We start from the raw sequence: 13,835 nt of genomic DNA on the forward strand, positions 1-13,835 counted from the left end.
GTTGCATTGCTGTACCTATGTTATGTCTTTGTAAAAGGCGGCACACAAATACTAAGGCTCCATGTTTCTGAGAGGGCTGGAAGGGTAAATTTCCCAAATCTCACTAGACACCAGTGGGGGGACCTGATCCCCTAGCTCTCCTTGGGCAGCTGTGTCACATTTGTGCATTTTTGTCATGTTTTATTCCAGAAATGGGACAACCTGAGGAAGCTCAGGGGTATATGACAGACAGTCCTTGAGGCCTGCTCCAGGGAGCTGAAATGAAGCTAGAAGAGAGGAGGGGACCTCTACCACTGATCTCAAATAAAGCCAGACAAGTCCTAAAGCACCTGGGCTCCAATTACTACCCTTAATAAAGAAAGTAACCTGCTACAATTCACTTCTCTGCCTTGCTGGGACATGGGGCTACCTGAGGCAAGTTCCTATTTATACTCAGGGAGATGGTCTAGTGCCCTGGCTTGGTTCATAGGAAAGCAGTTGAGCATGGACAAACTTACAGCCTAAATGCTTACTGGAGATGCTTTTGAGGGCAGGCTCATCACAAGTCCACACCCTGCTTGGCTTCAAGCAACAGAGCTGCACCCTTGAGCTCAGAGAGAGGGAATAGCATGGTAATGGTGGGCATGTTGTGCCCCTTCTGCTCAGGGAAAGAGCCCTGGCTCAATGCTGGAAAAAGAGGAAAGTACCTATTAAATGGTTGTGCATAATGGCAGCAGGCTGACTTCTCGGTGCTGCTGGCAGACCCGCTGGAGGAAAGTGTTCACCTCTCTTGCATCCTGAATGCTGGCTGAGCAGACATGCTGTATATTCATACCACTGTTCCATGTGTTGCCACCAACAAGGTAGCATTTTTGGCTGTGGACAAGGACAAGAATTTGACAAAGGCCATGAGCACTGGGATGGGCTCTTACTTTCCAGGGAGACTGCCAGTCCCCCCACCTCAGACCCCTACCAGGCCTCAGATGACACGGGACAGTGAATCGTTTGGTTTTGCGGCATATGGATCTTAAGCACTGTTTTACCATGCTTCACTGCAAAATCTAACCTGAAGACTTCGCCCATCTTCTACATGGGTCAGCCTAAGAGGACCACATGTCATCATGGTGCAGGTCCTGCCAGGGGAGATGCACTGTATAACTCCATAAAACCACTCCGCCCCACCTCGATTTTTCTCATGCTTCAGCTCAGGTAAGTTAGGCCTCTGCCCAAGGGGAGGCTTTGTGTTCTCACTGTCAGACGAGTAGTGGGGTCTTCCCTGCTCTATCAAAGTACTGCATTGTTTAATTGAACTTTGTTCATACATGTGAAGTTCCTGAGGGTCCAGATGTGGCTTTTGCTAACATCTGGTGGGGCCTGAAGTCCTTTTTAAATGACTGATTTATTCACAAGGCCTAACTTTCCCAAAATCATGGCCTTGAGAGATGTTAAAATACTGTTTTACATCATACTGTTAACAACTGGTCTACATCAACTGTACAAATGAGTGTATTCAGCAGTGGCAGCCTTTACACACTGGCTAATTCTTCTGGAATTAAAAGGCCATCTTCTGTCACCGCGCCTCTGCTGCATCCATCATTGGGTCCTAGGCACGTCTTCCAAGGAGTGCTTCATCGTTTCACTTCGCAGTAAATCTTCATTGAACCTATTCTATGATCTGTACTGCAAAAGATAAATCATTCTTCTCATGGAAGATACCAGAAGGCTGTCCCACACGGTTGTGTCTCTTGCCCTATGGAGTGGCAGTGCCATCTCCTGCCATCGAGCTGTGACTGGTTTTTGTACAGCCATGTGTCACTGTGGTGGGTGTTCGGAGGAGGAACCCAGCTGACCGTCCTCGGTAAGTCCCTGATTTACTCATGAACATTCTTCTCCGTGCCATTAATGGGAGATTTTCATGATGTTTTTCCTGTTTTTCTCTGTCTTCCTTCCTGGCTCATGTCTCCTCTCACTCCTTTTGCCAACTTTAAGACTGGATTGTGGACAATGTTTAGCTTCTGTGGGTGGTCAGAGCAGGGTTTGTGTGTGCCATGATAGATTTGACTTTATTTTTTCCAAAAAGCAGGTTTTTGTAACTGCCAATGATACCAACCTCAGTTCTGCCATTAGGGTCCCAGTCTTTAAAGCCTCGATGGTCGCCCCTTCTTCCTTTTTTTTTTTTTAGTCCCTTTTGTTCAAAGGTAGAATCTCTCCATTCTCAGTGCCTTTTAAACACTATGCAAAAGAAATCACGGCCTGGGTTGTGAGCCACCATACATGGACCCAAGTACATTGATTTCAGTGGAACTCCAGGCAATAGCGTTTTACAGAAGGAGTGTAAAAACCTTCAGAACTAGCTGCCAATTGGCCTTTATTCTGCCTGGGTTATTTAAAATGTGCCTCACCACTGATCGGGAGTACGTTGAAGGAAAAATGCTTTTGAATTACAGCTGACCACTAAGTAAGGTTTTAAACTATACCCGTTTTGACAAAAAAATATGGGGGGGGGGCAGGGAGAGAGAGAGAGGGAGAGACCTTTTCATTTAAACTTTCAATAAAAAATTCCTGTGAAGTTCAGAGGTAGGGAGAAAAATCTATTTCAAAAAACCCTAAAAATGACAAAGTTTTAGCCAAAACTGAAACTCAGTTTTAATTGAAAATTGCCAAGAGAACTTTCTAAGTTTTAGCTGAAAATTAGTCAGGGTTTGGACTTCTTGGTTATCCAAAAAAAAAAGCCAAGACATTTTTCAAAAGAACAGGTACTTTTGAATTGATAACTCTATTTCCTATTGGAATGGAAAATACTCCGTTTGTGGTAAGTATTGCTTCCTTGGAGCTGCCTGAGGCTCTTGGGAAACTTGAAATGGAAAGTTGAGGGTCTGGGTTCATTAGGGGTGGGTTTGAGGCAGCCTGAGGAGTGAGCCAGACTTACAGGAGTGGCACTGACTGCACCCCTCAAGCCTGGAGGCAGTGAGGATAGCCTGGCCAGCAGGTCTGGAAAGGCTGGATGACTAGTGTGTATTATGGGTCAGCAGGCTCCGAGGACAGAGAGTGAAATGCTGGCTTGACCACTAGTTTGAACCAGACAATTCTGGTTAAAGTGAAGTGAGACCCAAAGGGACCCTAGTCAGCCTGAGGTCAGTGTTGGCCATGTTGGTTCCAACAGCTTTCCGGTGGCTCTGGTCTATGGCAGTGTCTGTAGGACTTAAAGCACTCCAACTTTTGTGCAATAGTTCTTAATTCTGTAGGGTTTTTTTCTTTTCTATCTTGCCTCCCTACAATTAATTTATCTCACAGAGCCCGGGAGGCTACGTTTTGTTACCGCTATGAAATCAGCCATCCCTTTGGGCTTTTGCTGGGTCCTTTCTTCCCCCTTGACCTAGACCCTGACCCTAGACAGCCCTTTGTAGGATATGGCTCCATCAGTGAGTCTGCTCTTTACAGCCTCTGAAAGTACTTCAGCCAGAAGCTGAGGGACAAGGCTGCTCCGCAGCAGGACACAGAGCAGGGCTGTGGAGGGAGGTTCTCCCGCAGCTGGCTGAGACCTGCACAGAGTGCTCTAGGAGATGGCAGTAGTCAAACAGCATTGTAGTTTTTTCAACTGTCATCAGAATTCATGGATTTTTTATTCCTGCTGTAAAATTCTATAGGATGATTAAAAGGTTGCACGCTATTATCATGCTCTACAATTTTACAGTCCTGTCCTCAAAACCTTATTCGTGGTGTGATTCCCCAGACCTGTCCTTAAATGCTGCCTTGCTGCTGCTGTTTTATTGCAATTGTATTTTAGAAGTCTCTTTTCCATGTAGAAACAGAGCGTTACCTCTGGTTCACGACCTGTAGTTAGCCATGTTAGTCTGAAGTCATTCAGAAAAAGCAAGAGATGCGCCTCATAGACTAACTCTGATTCAGTGGGTCTTCTCAGATGCTTCGCTACACTGCCTTATGTAGCTCAGGGCCCAAAAAGTTTTGTACCACTAATCACCCAGAGGTTATTCAAGAAAGAAATGCTAAAGCTGCTTTTCTGCTGCTAAATGGGCAGAAGGAGTTGCTGCCACCCTTTGGTGTCTGTGGATGGCTCTTGCGGTGAGTTCAGTCTGTATAGAGAATGGCCTAATTTCTGACATAACACTGAACCCCTTTGTTCCCTTGCAGGACAGCCAAAGGCCTCTCCTACCGTCCACCTCTTCCCTCCATCCTCGGAAGAGCTCAGCAGCCAGAGCAAGGCCACGCTGGTGTGTCTGATGGACAACTTTTACCCCGGCTCGGTCCAGGTCACCTGGAAAGCTGATGGCGCCCCCATCACCAGTGGAGTGGAGACCACCAAGCCGGCCAAACAGAGCAACAACCAGTACATGGCCAGCAGCTACCTGAAGCTGAGCGCCTCCGAGTGGAAGAGCCACGAGAGCTACACCTGTCTGGTGACGCACGACGGGAAGAGCACGGACAAGACCCTGAAGAGATCGGAGTGCTCTTAACCCGCAGCCCCAGAGGGCTCGGCCGGTCCCCGTCTCAGCCAGTAGAGAGCTGGGATCCCTGAGGAGTTGGGACCCTTCTGTACTATCGCCTGAATGCTGATTTCCAGCAACTGTATTTCTTATTTCATGTGGCGACCTTAGCCAATCCCCGTCACTGTTCCCATGTATCCACCCCCTAGCCTCACCTCTCTGCATTCCCCGCACATGTCATTCCTGTTTTAGTCTCTCATGCAGCCTTGATATATTAATAAATCAGAAACATTCAACTCTCCCTGTGTCTGTATACATTTCCCCACCCCTTTCCATGCCTTTTTCATGGCCTTGCAATTAAAGATGGACAGTATAAGCTATTGTTAGCTTTGTCTTCTGCCAAATACTGGACACATTTCCTCTGGTGTCACTTATGAGTTGGTTGAGAAGGTTTTAGGAGTCTCTTAGCAACATGCCTTTGTTTCTAATGGACGGGGGAGGGATCTTCACTTTGCGGGTGCGAGACGTAGCTCTGTTTACTGACTAAAACTCTTCCCTGTGTTTCGCCTAATTGATAGACCCACCCAACTGCAGCACTTGGGACAAGGACTAGGATGTTCCACAGTTGCTAACGACTGCCTAGACTGGAAGCACCTTCTTGGAAATACTTGGTCTGAGCTGCTAAGCTGCTGGCGCACACACTACTCAGGGGCCATTCTGAGGTCACAGTTACCCTGCGTTTACAGGAGTGAAGCAGCCCTCCTTTCACGTGCTGTCTTGGTGCTCTGGCCGGTTCTCTGCACAGGAGAGACTATGCTCCCTTCCAGTGCAGCCTGACCCCCCGTCAACGGAGCCGTATCAGCACAAACAGCCCTCTTACGCCTATCACCCACCGACTTCACGGAGAACTGCTTCTTGCTGGCATCCAGTGATACCCACCAGCATCAAGCTACAATAAAAACATGGAAATCAGCCCCCTTATCTAAATCCAGGTGGCCACGTGCTTTCCTTGGCATGCAGATGGTTGCCTGTCATCTTCCCAATAACAACTAACTCTCCATTTATTACGTACAAGGAATTTGTAGCAGAGCACCTCATCCGGTGATCTGTGGGCCACTTGTCTGTGTCCACAAGCCTTCTCCCACAGCCGACTCTCTCAGCAGGGCACCCATCTTCTAAATAAAGCAAGAAATGGATTTAAGCTTTTCTACATAGGCCTGGTGAATACATTCAAGGACACATTAAAGATAAGAATGGCATTTCCCAATAAGACTGTAGTCTCTCCAGTCTCCAAACATCAGGAATCCATCCATCCCCACAACATCCCACCCAGAAAAAGTTGCTTCTCACCCCCAGGTCCTTCCACTGGGTTACCTACATCCTACAGGGTCATCTGTGTGCCCAGACCCTGCCACCCACCAGAAGCCCCACTCAGGTCTACACCACCCCACATACACAGATTCTGGGAGCCAGCTGATCCACTCAGATTGCAGGTTTAGGGTTCGGCCTACCCAGGTCAGCTTGCAGGTTCAAGGCGCTAGTTTCTCTGAATCCAAATATTTCCCAGTGTTGCCATGTTCTGAGGTTTGCCCGTAGACCTCCCCATCCCATATAAACAGCCTTGTTTGCTCCTCCTCAGCTGGCATTTCACTCTGACTGCCCCGCGATTGTACTGATGAGCCCATGCTATTGCCTTGCACAGCACGAACATATAGATGGTGAATCATGTCTATTATTTTTTATTCTTAATGTGGGATGGGATTTGCAAGGACCATGAGAGCAGTAGCTGCTTGGATTCCACTGATTTTTTCAAAGGACTTTGGACATCCCTAACTGTTTTCAAAAACATTACCCTCTACATTTTTATTCTTTGCTCCTAATAGCTATTGGCTTGGCCCCTGATGTTACCACGGGATGACCAAATGACAGCCCCCGTACTGCTCAGAAGTCTCCTGAGCATGTGGGTGAATTTAATTCCGTGCAGAGGCAGCATAAGCGCAAGGCAATGGATCCTGCGCAATACACTTTTAAAATGCCCTGGCCTTCTTTTACTGGGACAGGTGTGCACATTGTCCATAAGTAATGCACACTGAGGAATGAGGCAAAGACCCTGTTGGGCAAAGTACGTAGCTTTTTGCCTATCTTGGATCAGGTTAAATACTGAGGAGACTTACTGTTCTCTGAGTCAGTGTTATAAGAAGGAGTCAGTGACCAGGGAACCGGATGCAGCGGGCCTGGCACCGGCCACTGCCCCTGATGCCATGGGCAGTAGCTGTGATGGTTACACCTCTGCCCTGAGCAAATGGACAGGCTCTGCTTGTCAGCGTGCAGTTGTGAGGCACCTGCCCAAGGTGGTGAGCGCCTGCAGCCAGTGTAAAGCACTGCTCAGCAACAGGTAACGTTCACCCTGTCCATTAGACTTGCAGAGTGTCTGTGCGCCATCAGTTATGCCCAGTGAGACTGGAAGGCTGCATGAGCACGAGGTAAATTTCTCCCTGCTGCTTCATATTTTTCACTCAGCTGGGAGCTGGCAAAGACCTCTGCCCCTGCTAATGGAAAAGTGCTACCCTCGAGCCCCAAAGACAGGTAATAAAAGTCTAAGTGATGCCTGTGAAAGAGCTGGGTATTTCGATCTGAGCCCTCGTACTCAGTTCAGCCTCCTACCCCCTAACCCAGTGCTGAGGATGACAAAGTCCCAAGTTCCTGCTGACTGGGCCCAGGGGATGGTTTGTCAGTGCTCGGGGCAGGGAGCATCCAGGCCTGGCCTGCTCTCCACAGGTAACTCAATCAGGAGCTGCCCGTGCACCCCTGAACTTGCGGGCACTTTGCCTGTGACAGCAATCAGGACACAGTCCAGCCCCATCAACAACACCTGATCTTGGGCTTCAGCTGTTGCCCACCAATAAATACATTAACCTCTTACAATTAAAATGCTGGGACAGAGCAGGCCAGTGGCTCTTAAGCAAAGTGCCTGTTTATAGTGGGGAGATGGTCCAGTGATCAGGCTTAATTCATAAAGAAACAGCTGAGCTGGGCCAAGTTCACATCCTGCCTGTTTACCGGGGATGGCTTTGCTGGCTGGTTTCTTGCATGTCCAGGCCTCGCTGGGCTCCAGGCAGCAGAGATGCTCTGCTAAGCTGAAAGAGAAGGTGGGGAGAGCACAGGAGTTGTGGGCATGTCATGTCAGCTCCACTCAGAGACAGCTCAAGAGCCAGCACTGAAAGGCAGCGGGAAATGCATATTCAGTGGTTCTCCGGGATGGCAGCAGGCTAACTCCTAAATGCTGCTGGCAGACCACCTGGAGGAAGATGTTCCCATCTCCTGCATACGGGATGCTGACTGAACAGGCATGCTGCATATTAATATCACCGCTGCATTTCTTTGGCACCTACAGGGTCTGCAGCGTATTCTGATACGGGCCACCAGGACGATAATCGAGCACCAACAGTCCTGACCATCCCGATGGGCTCTTGGCTTCCAGAGTGACTTGCCAGCCTCCCCGGCATCCGATCCAGTGCCAGCGCCCAGATGGAGCATGGCTGGTGGAGTACGTGGACCTTGGGCACCAACTAACTTTTCCGCTGAGCGCTCCGACTCGGATCCACTGAGATCTCCACCCTGGAGACTTCCCTTCTCTGCCGCACAGTTCACCCTAAGGGCAACACAAGACGTCACAACGCACCTCCTGACAGGCGGTCTCTTCCTGGTGACTTTGCGGCACCACTTTGTTCTCCTGGACTTGCTGACACTGCAGTTCAGGTAAGACAGGCCAGTGAATGAGGGGAGGCCTAAGCTTTTCAATGACATGGGCACCGCGAATGGTACATTTTCTCCAGGCAGCTAGGGAAACACATTAGTATGATGAAACGCTTTTCACATCCTGCTTCTGGCAAGCTAGACCTGGCTCTTTGTCTTTGACATCTTTGGTGGGTTTGCGAGATTCTGTTTACATGACATGTCTTTAATAAGGCCAATATTTCCAACGGCATGAGCTGTGATGGTTAGTAAGGTTGATTTTGCATCTACATTAAATGCAGTCTTGAATGTTTCTATATTGACAGCCACTGGGCCTCCTCCTACTCTGGCTACATCCACTAGACTTACGCTGGGTTGAGTTGGGTCTATTGTGGTGGTGCTGTCAATGGGGAGAGACTCAGCCCGCCAGAGACGACTGTCACCTACCTCTCCCAGCAGAGGCCTAACTGAGACACAGGCAGTAAAGGACCGTACAGGCAGCCTGGCTTGGCTACACAGTGCAATATGTCTGTGACTCCAGCCCTACAAGCATATGTAGGCACCTGGCATGGCAGGGAGCCCCACAGGCTCTGTGTGTGCTGGGGGCACAATGGTGGCAGGTCTCCATGTGGGAACAGCTGCAGGGCTGCTGTGTCCTGCTGTATTCATCAATGACCTCTACTCCTGGAGCGTGGGAGTAGCTCATGCAGGTGGAGGTAGGTGGCTATTGTCGCTGTGGTACAATCATGGAGCAGAGGCAAAGTGAATTTATACCACTAGCACATGCTCACCAAGGAAATCTGTGGAAGACACAAAAATTAACTCGGGTCTCAGTCTAGCGCCTTCAGTGTGGGACCAGCATCTACTTTCTTACACTGGATGTGTGCTAAGGCCACCAGCAAGCCCTGGATGTCTTCTCCCAAGGAACAATCCCTTGTTTCGCTCCCAAGTGGATCATTAGTCTGCCTCTTTTACTTTGAGCTTCTCCACAAGGATCGGACATCACCCTGGCAGGAGACACCAGAAACTACCCTGATCCAGGTTTCGACCCATGCATGCAGTGGCAGTGGCAGTGTTTAGTGGCAGTGCCCCCTTGCTGCTATCCAGCCAGGACTGGTTTTTGTACAGCCATGTGTCACTGTGGGTTTGCGTTCGGAGGAGGAACCCAGCTGACCGTCCTCGGTAAGTCCCTGAATTACTCTCAGCCATTCCTCCTCTACCGCTTTATTGAGAGCTGTTTATGATATTTTTCTGTGTTTCTCTCTCTTCTCTCTGGCCTTGCCTCTCCTCTGCCTTCATGTGCAAATCTTAAGACTAGACTGTAAAAAATGTTTGACCCTTGGGAATTGAGAGCAGGATGTTCATAGGGCATGCTGGATTTTCTGTTCACACACAATTTCTGGAATTTGTCCATGAAATGAATCCTGATTCAGTCACCAGGACTCAATTTTAAGGACCTAGAATGAGACCCTGAATATTTTCCCCTACATGTTCTTGTCAAGTAGTACACGTTTCCCAGTGGCACCAGGCTTTGCTTAGTGCCTGAGAGAACTCGAGAGCCACTTTCTCAGTTGCTGTAAAGAGACAGGGCTCCGTCATCCCTGAAACCTCATCCAAGCCTCCTATTAGATGGGGGCATAATCCCTGCCGATCTAATTCAACAACAAGCGTAATCAAGCCATAGTCACTTTATGTGAAATTTCTCATGGGTCATTTGAAGGAAGGCTCTTAAATTAGAGTTTCTCAGCAAATGCACCTTTCTTCCTGTTGAAAGTTTTGAGGGAAGCAAAAGCAACCTTGTACTCTCAATGTTCAGCAGAAACTTTTCTACACTAAATGCTGACTTTTTTCCCTAGAAACAAAAATCCATATTCTCAACTGATAAAAACGTATCCTGACAATTTTAGGGAGCAAAAAGGGGGTAGGGGTGGAAATCACGTATGTGTTGTTGTCTATTTATTTTGCGGGGGCAGTAGATAGATATGTGGACCAAAAAATATCAAGAAAAGCAAACTTTCTCAGTGCAAATATCCTCTCGGCTAAATACCAAATTTCCCTTTCATTTCTTTTCATTGGAAAAAACTGTTTTGCAATATGGCCTGTTTATACCTGCTCATGAGATTTGATTTCCTTTAGAAAATATGGGGTCTATCCTTCAGGGGCTTAATCCATGTAGGTCTCCTGATGACAGTAGGGTGACTCGGATTTAGACTTCCTCTTGACACTGTAACTGTCCTGAATGGCGGCGTCCTCCTGACATGAATCCATCCCAGGGCACACTGAAGGACTAGATGCCAGGGAGTTCAGCTCTGCAGTACAGCCCAGACCTGATCTTTTGAGAGTGCTGAGGAATTCCCCGCACCTTGGAGAAACGGAGCGTGTTGGTCAGGAGTAGCGTTGGGGAAATCTGCTGAAAGACTCAGTTGGGCAGAGGCTGCAGTAATGGTGCTGCTTAAGTGTGGGGTCCCAGGCAGAGGGTCCTGGGCAGCCAGTCTGTACATGCTGAATGACTCCGCTGAGGGTCTGAGAAGCTCAGAGCATGGGGAAGGGGTGGGAGATGAACTATTCAGCGCACAGAAATAAGAAGCAGGGCGTTGTAGAAGTTGATTCCTTTGCCGGGTCGTAGTTGCTAGAGTTAACGGTTAGCAAAAAGTCTCGGAGAAGTTATTTAACAATGCTAGTGCTTCAGTAAAATATTACCCGCCGCATAAAATAGGAAATTTATCCTTGGTAGTGATTTTTCAGAGGAAGGTTCATAAAGCTTACTATTACATTTCTACAGAAACACTGATCTTTTTTTTTGATTCCCCCCCCCCCCACAAATCTTATAAATGTCGAGAAACCTATGTCCCCTCCTATCCCCTCCATTCCCCACAATTACAGTGAATGTAATATTCTGTTTAGAAAACAGGTTCCCCACATCTCTGTGATACCGCTGACTTTGCTTCAGGGCCCCGAGTGCGTTCTTGAAACTCCGAAAGTTCAAAGTGGGCTTTAAGTCATTTTCCAGAATTAACGGCCCTAATATTGTCTAATTCAGACGGGTTAAAGATTCTTTGCAGGTTCTGAACCGAGATGCAGGCAGAACGCGCTCCCGCTGCCCTTTGGTTTGTGAGTGCCTCTCACTGGGAGTTCAGCGCACGCGGGCAATGAACTAAATTTTGAGTCGATTTACTGGGATTTTTTTTTTCCCTTAAGGGTAACACTGGACTTCTCACAGCCTCCAGCTCTCTGAGGGTGATAGGCATTAGTAATGCCACAGGAAATACAGAATCAAGCATGTAGTGATTTAATAAAGGAGTCAAGGAGGGGAACAGGGGCGAGAGACATGGAAAGAGGAGAGAGCTGAGGGTGCAGGGTTCAATCTGGGAACATGTTCCCTGATCCTGCCAGTCCTCCCCAGTTTTTACTCGGGCAAGCTTTCCTCTGAAGTCACTGAGCAGAGACTGAGGTTGTGGTTAGAGAAGCCAGTTCCTCTTGCATGCATCCATGTGGAAAGTGTTAACTGTGAAATGATCTGTAGACAGATCTCATCCTGCTCACCTTTTTGCCAAGGTCAAAAAGGAGGCCCAGGCTACAGGCGCAAACAGCGCCTGACTGCCCTGACGTCCAGGCCTTTGTGCTGAAGCCATGATACTCAGTAACAGCGATGCCTGAATCCATTCTGCACTTCGCCTCAGTGGCCTTAGCGCAAATGTCACAGGAGACCAGTTGCACCCTCTCTATTGCACAGAATCAGTAAAACAAAATGCACAGGCAGGAGCAAATATCCCAGGGGCAGAGAGATGAGGAAAACCCAGGTCTCACAACTTGGTCCCTGTCCAGAGCAGTACCCAGGAGCACCTGCAGCCTCCTCACGATAACCTGACATCAGATAAGATTGTCTTTGTCTTGGTACCAAACTGTGATAATCGGCGCTGGATGCGCTACACGCATCGGAAATACGTCCAGCTTTGCTCAGGCACTTTCTCGTGCCATCTGTTAACTTGTTCTGTTTCTCAATCCTCCTTAGCATTGCACTTTGTCTAACACTGAACCCCTTTGTTCCCTTGCAGGACAGCCAAAGGCCTCTCCTACCGTCCACCTCTTCCCTCCATCCTCGGAAGAGCTCAGCAGCCAGAGCAAGGCCACGCTGGTGTGTCTGATGGACAACTTTTACCCCGGCTCGGTCCAGGTCACCTGGAAAGCTGATGGCGCCCCCATCGCCAGTGGAGTGGAGACCACCAAGCCGGCCAAACAGAGCAACAACCAGTACATGGCCAGCAGCTACCTGAAGCTGAGCGCCTCCGAGTGGAAGAGCCACGAGAGCTACACCTGTCTGGTGACGCACGACGGGAAGAGCACGGACAAGACCCTGAAGAGATCGGAGTGCTCTTAACCCGCAGCCCCAGAGGGCTCGGCCGGTCCCCGTCTCAGCCAGTAGAGAGCTGGGATCCCTGAGGAGTTGGGACCCTTCTGTACTATCGCCTGAATGCTGATTTCCAGCAACTGTATTTCTTATTTCATGTGGCGACCTTAGCCAATCCCCGTCACTGTTCCCATGTATCCACCCCCTAGCCTCACCTCTCTGCATTCCCCGCACATGTCATTCCTGTTTTAGTCTCTCATGCAGCCTTGATATATTAATAAATCAGAAACATTCAACTCTCCCTGTGTCTGTATACATTTCCCCACCCCTTTCCATGCCTTTTTCATGGCCTTGCAATTAAAGATGGACAGTATAAGCTATTGTTAGCTTTGTCTTCTGCCAAATACTGGACACATTTCCTCTGGTGTCACTTATGAGTTGGCTGAGAAGGTTTTAGGAGTCTCTTAGCAACATGCCTTTGTTTCTAATGGACGGGGGAGGGATCTTCACTTTGCGGGTGCGAGACGTAGCTCTGTTTACTGACTAAAACTCTTCCCTGTGTTTCGCCTAATTGATAGACCCACCCAACTGCAGCACTTGGGACAAGGACTAGGATGTTCCACAGTTGCTAACGACTGCCTAGACTGGAAGCACCTTCTTGGAAATACTTGGTCTGAGCTGCTAAGCTGCTGGCGCACACACTACTCAGGGGCCATTCTGAGGTCACAGTTACCCTGCGTTTACAGGAGTGAAGCAGCCCTCCTTTCACGTGCTGTCTTGGTGCTCTGGCCGGTTCTCTGCACAGGAGAGACTATGCTCCCTTCCAGTGCAGCCTGACCCCCCGTCAACGGAGCCGTATCAGCACAAACAGCCCTCTTACGCCTATCACCCACCGACTTCACGGAGAACTGCTTCTTGCTGGCATCCAGTGATACCCACCAGCATCAAGCTACAATAAAAACATGGAAATCAGCCCCCTTATCTAAATCCAGGTGGCCACGTGCTTTCCTTGGCATGCAGATGGTTGCCTGTCATCTTCCCAATAACAACTAACTCTCCATTTATTACGTACAAGGAATTTGTAGCAGAGCACCTCATCCGGTGATCTGTGGGCCACTTGTCTGTGTCCACAAGCCTTCTCCCACAGCCGACTCTCTCAGCAGGGCACCCATCTTCTAAATAAAGCAAGAAATGGATTTAAGCTTTTCTACATAGGCCTGGTGAATACATTCAAGGACACATTAAAGATAAGAATGGCATTTCCCAATAAGATTGTAGTCTCTCCAGTCTCCAAACATCAGGAATCCATCCATCCCCACAACATCCCA

General features: G+C 48.7%; 2 pseudogenes across 2 annotated transcripts; both read left to right on the forward strand.

Moving 5' to 3' along the window:
- The first annotated feature begins 1,731 nt into the window (after positions 1 to 1,731).
- LOC149851738 (immunoglobulin lambda constant 1 pseudogene) lies at positions 1,732 to 4,720 on the forward strand (annotated as a pseudogene). Its single transcript, XR_016439557.1, has 2 exons — positions 1,732 to 1,837; positions 4,132 to 4,720. The product of XR_016439557.1 is annotated as an immunoglobulin lambda constant 1 pseudogene (transcript).
- Positions 4,721 to 9,289: 4,569 nt separating this feature from the next.
- LOC149851739 (immunoglobulin lambda constant 1 pseudogene) lies at positions 9,290 to 12,803 on the forward strand (annotated as a pseudogene). Its single transcript, XR_016439558.1, has 2 exons — positions 9,290 to 9,341; positions 12,215 to 12,803. The product of XR_016439558.1 is annotated as an immunoglobulin lambda constant 1 pseudogene (transcript).
- The last annotated feature ends 1,032 nt before the right edge of the window (positions 12,804 to 13,835 follow it).

This window comes from Crocodylus siamensis, unplaced genomic scaffold, assembly GCF_052110815.1.
Source record: "Crocodylus siamensis isolate JL-2025a unplaced genomic scaffold, ASM5211081v1 HiC_scaffold_299, whole genome shotgun sequence".
Taxonomy (NCBI): Eukaryota; Metazoa; Chordata; order Crocodylia; family Crocodylidae; genus Crocodylus; species Crocodylus siamensis.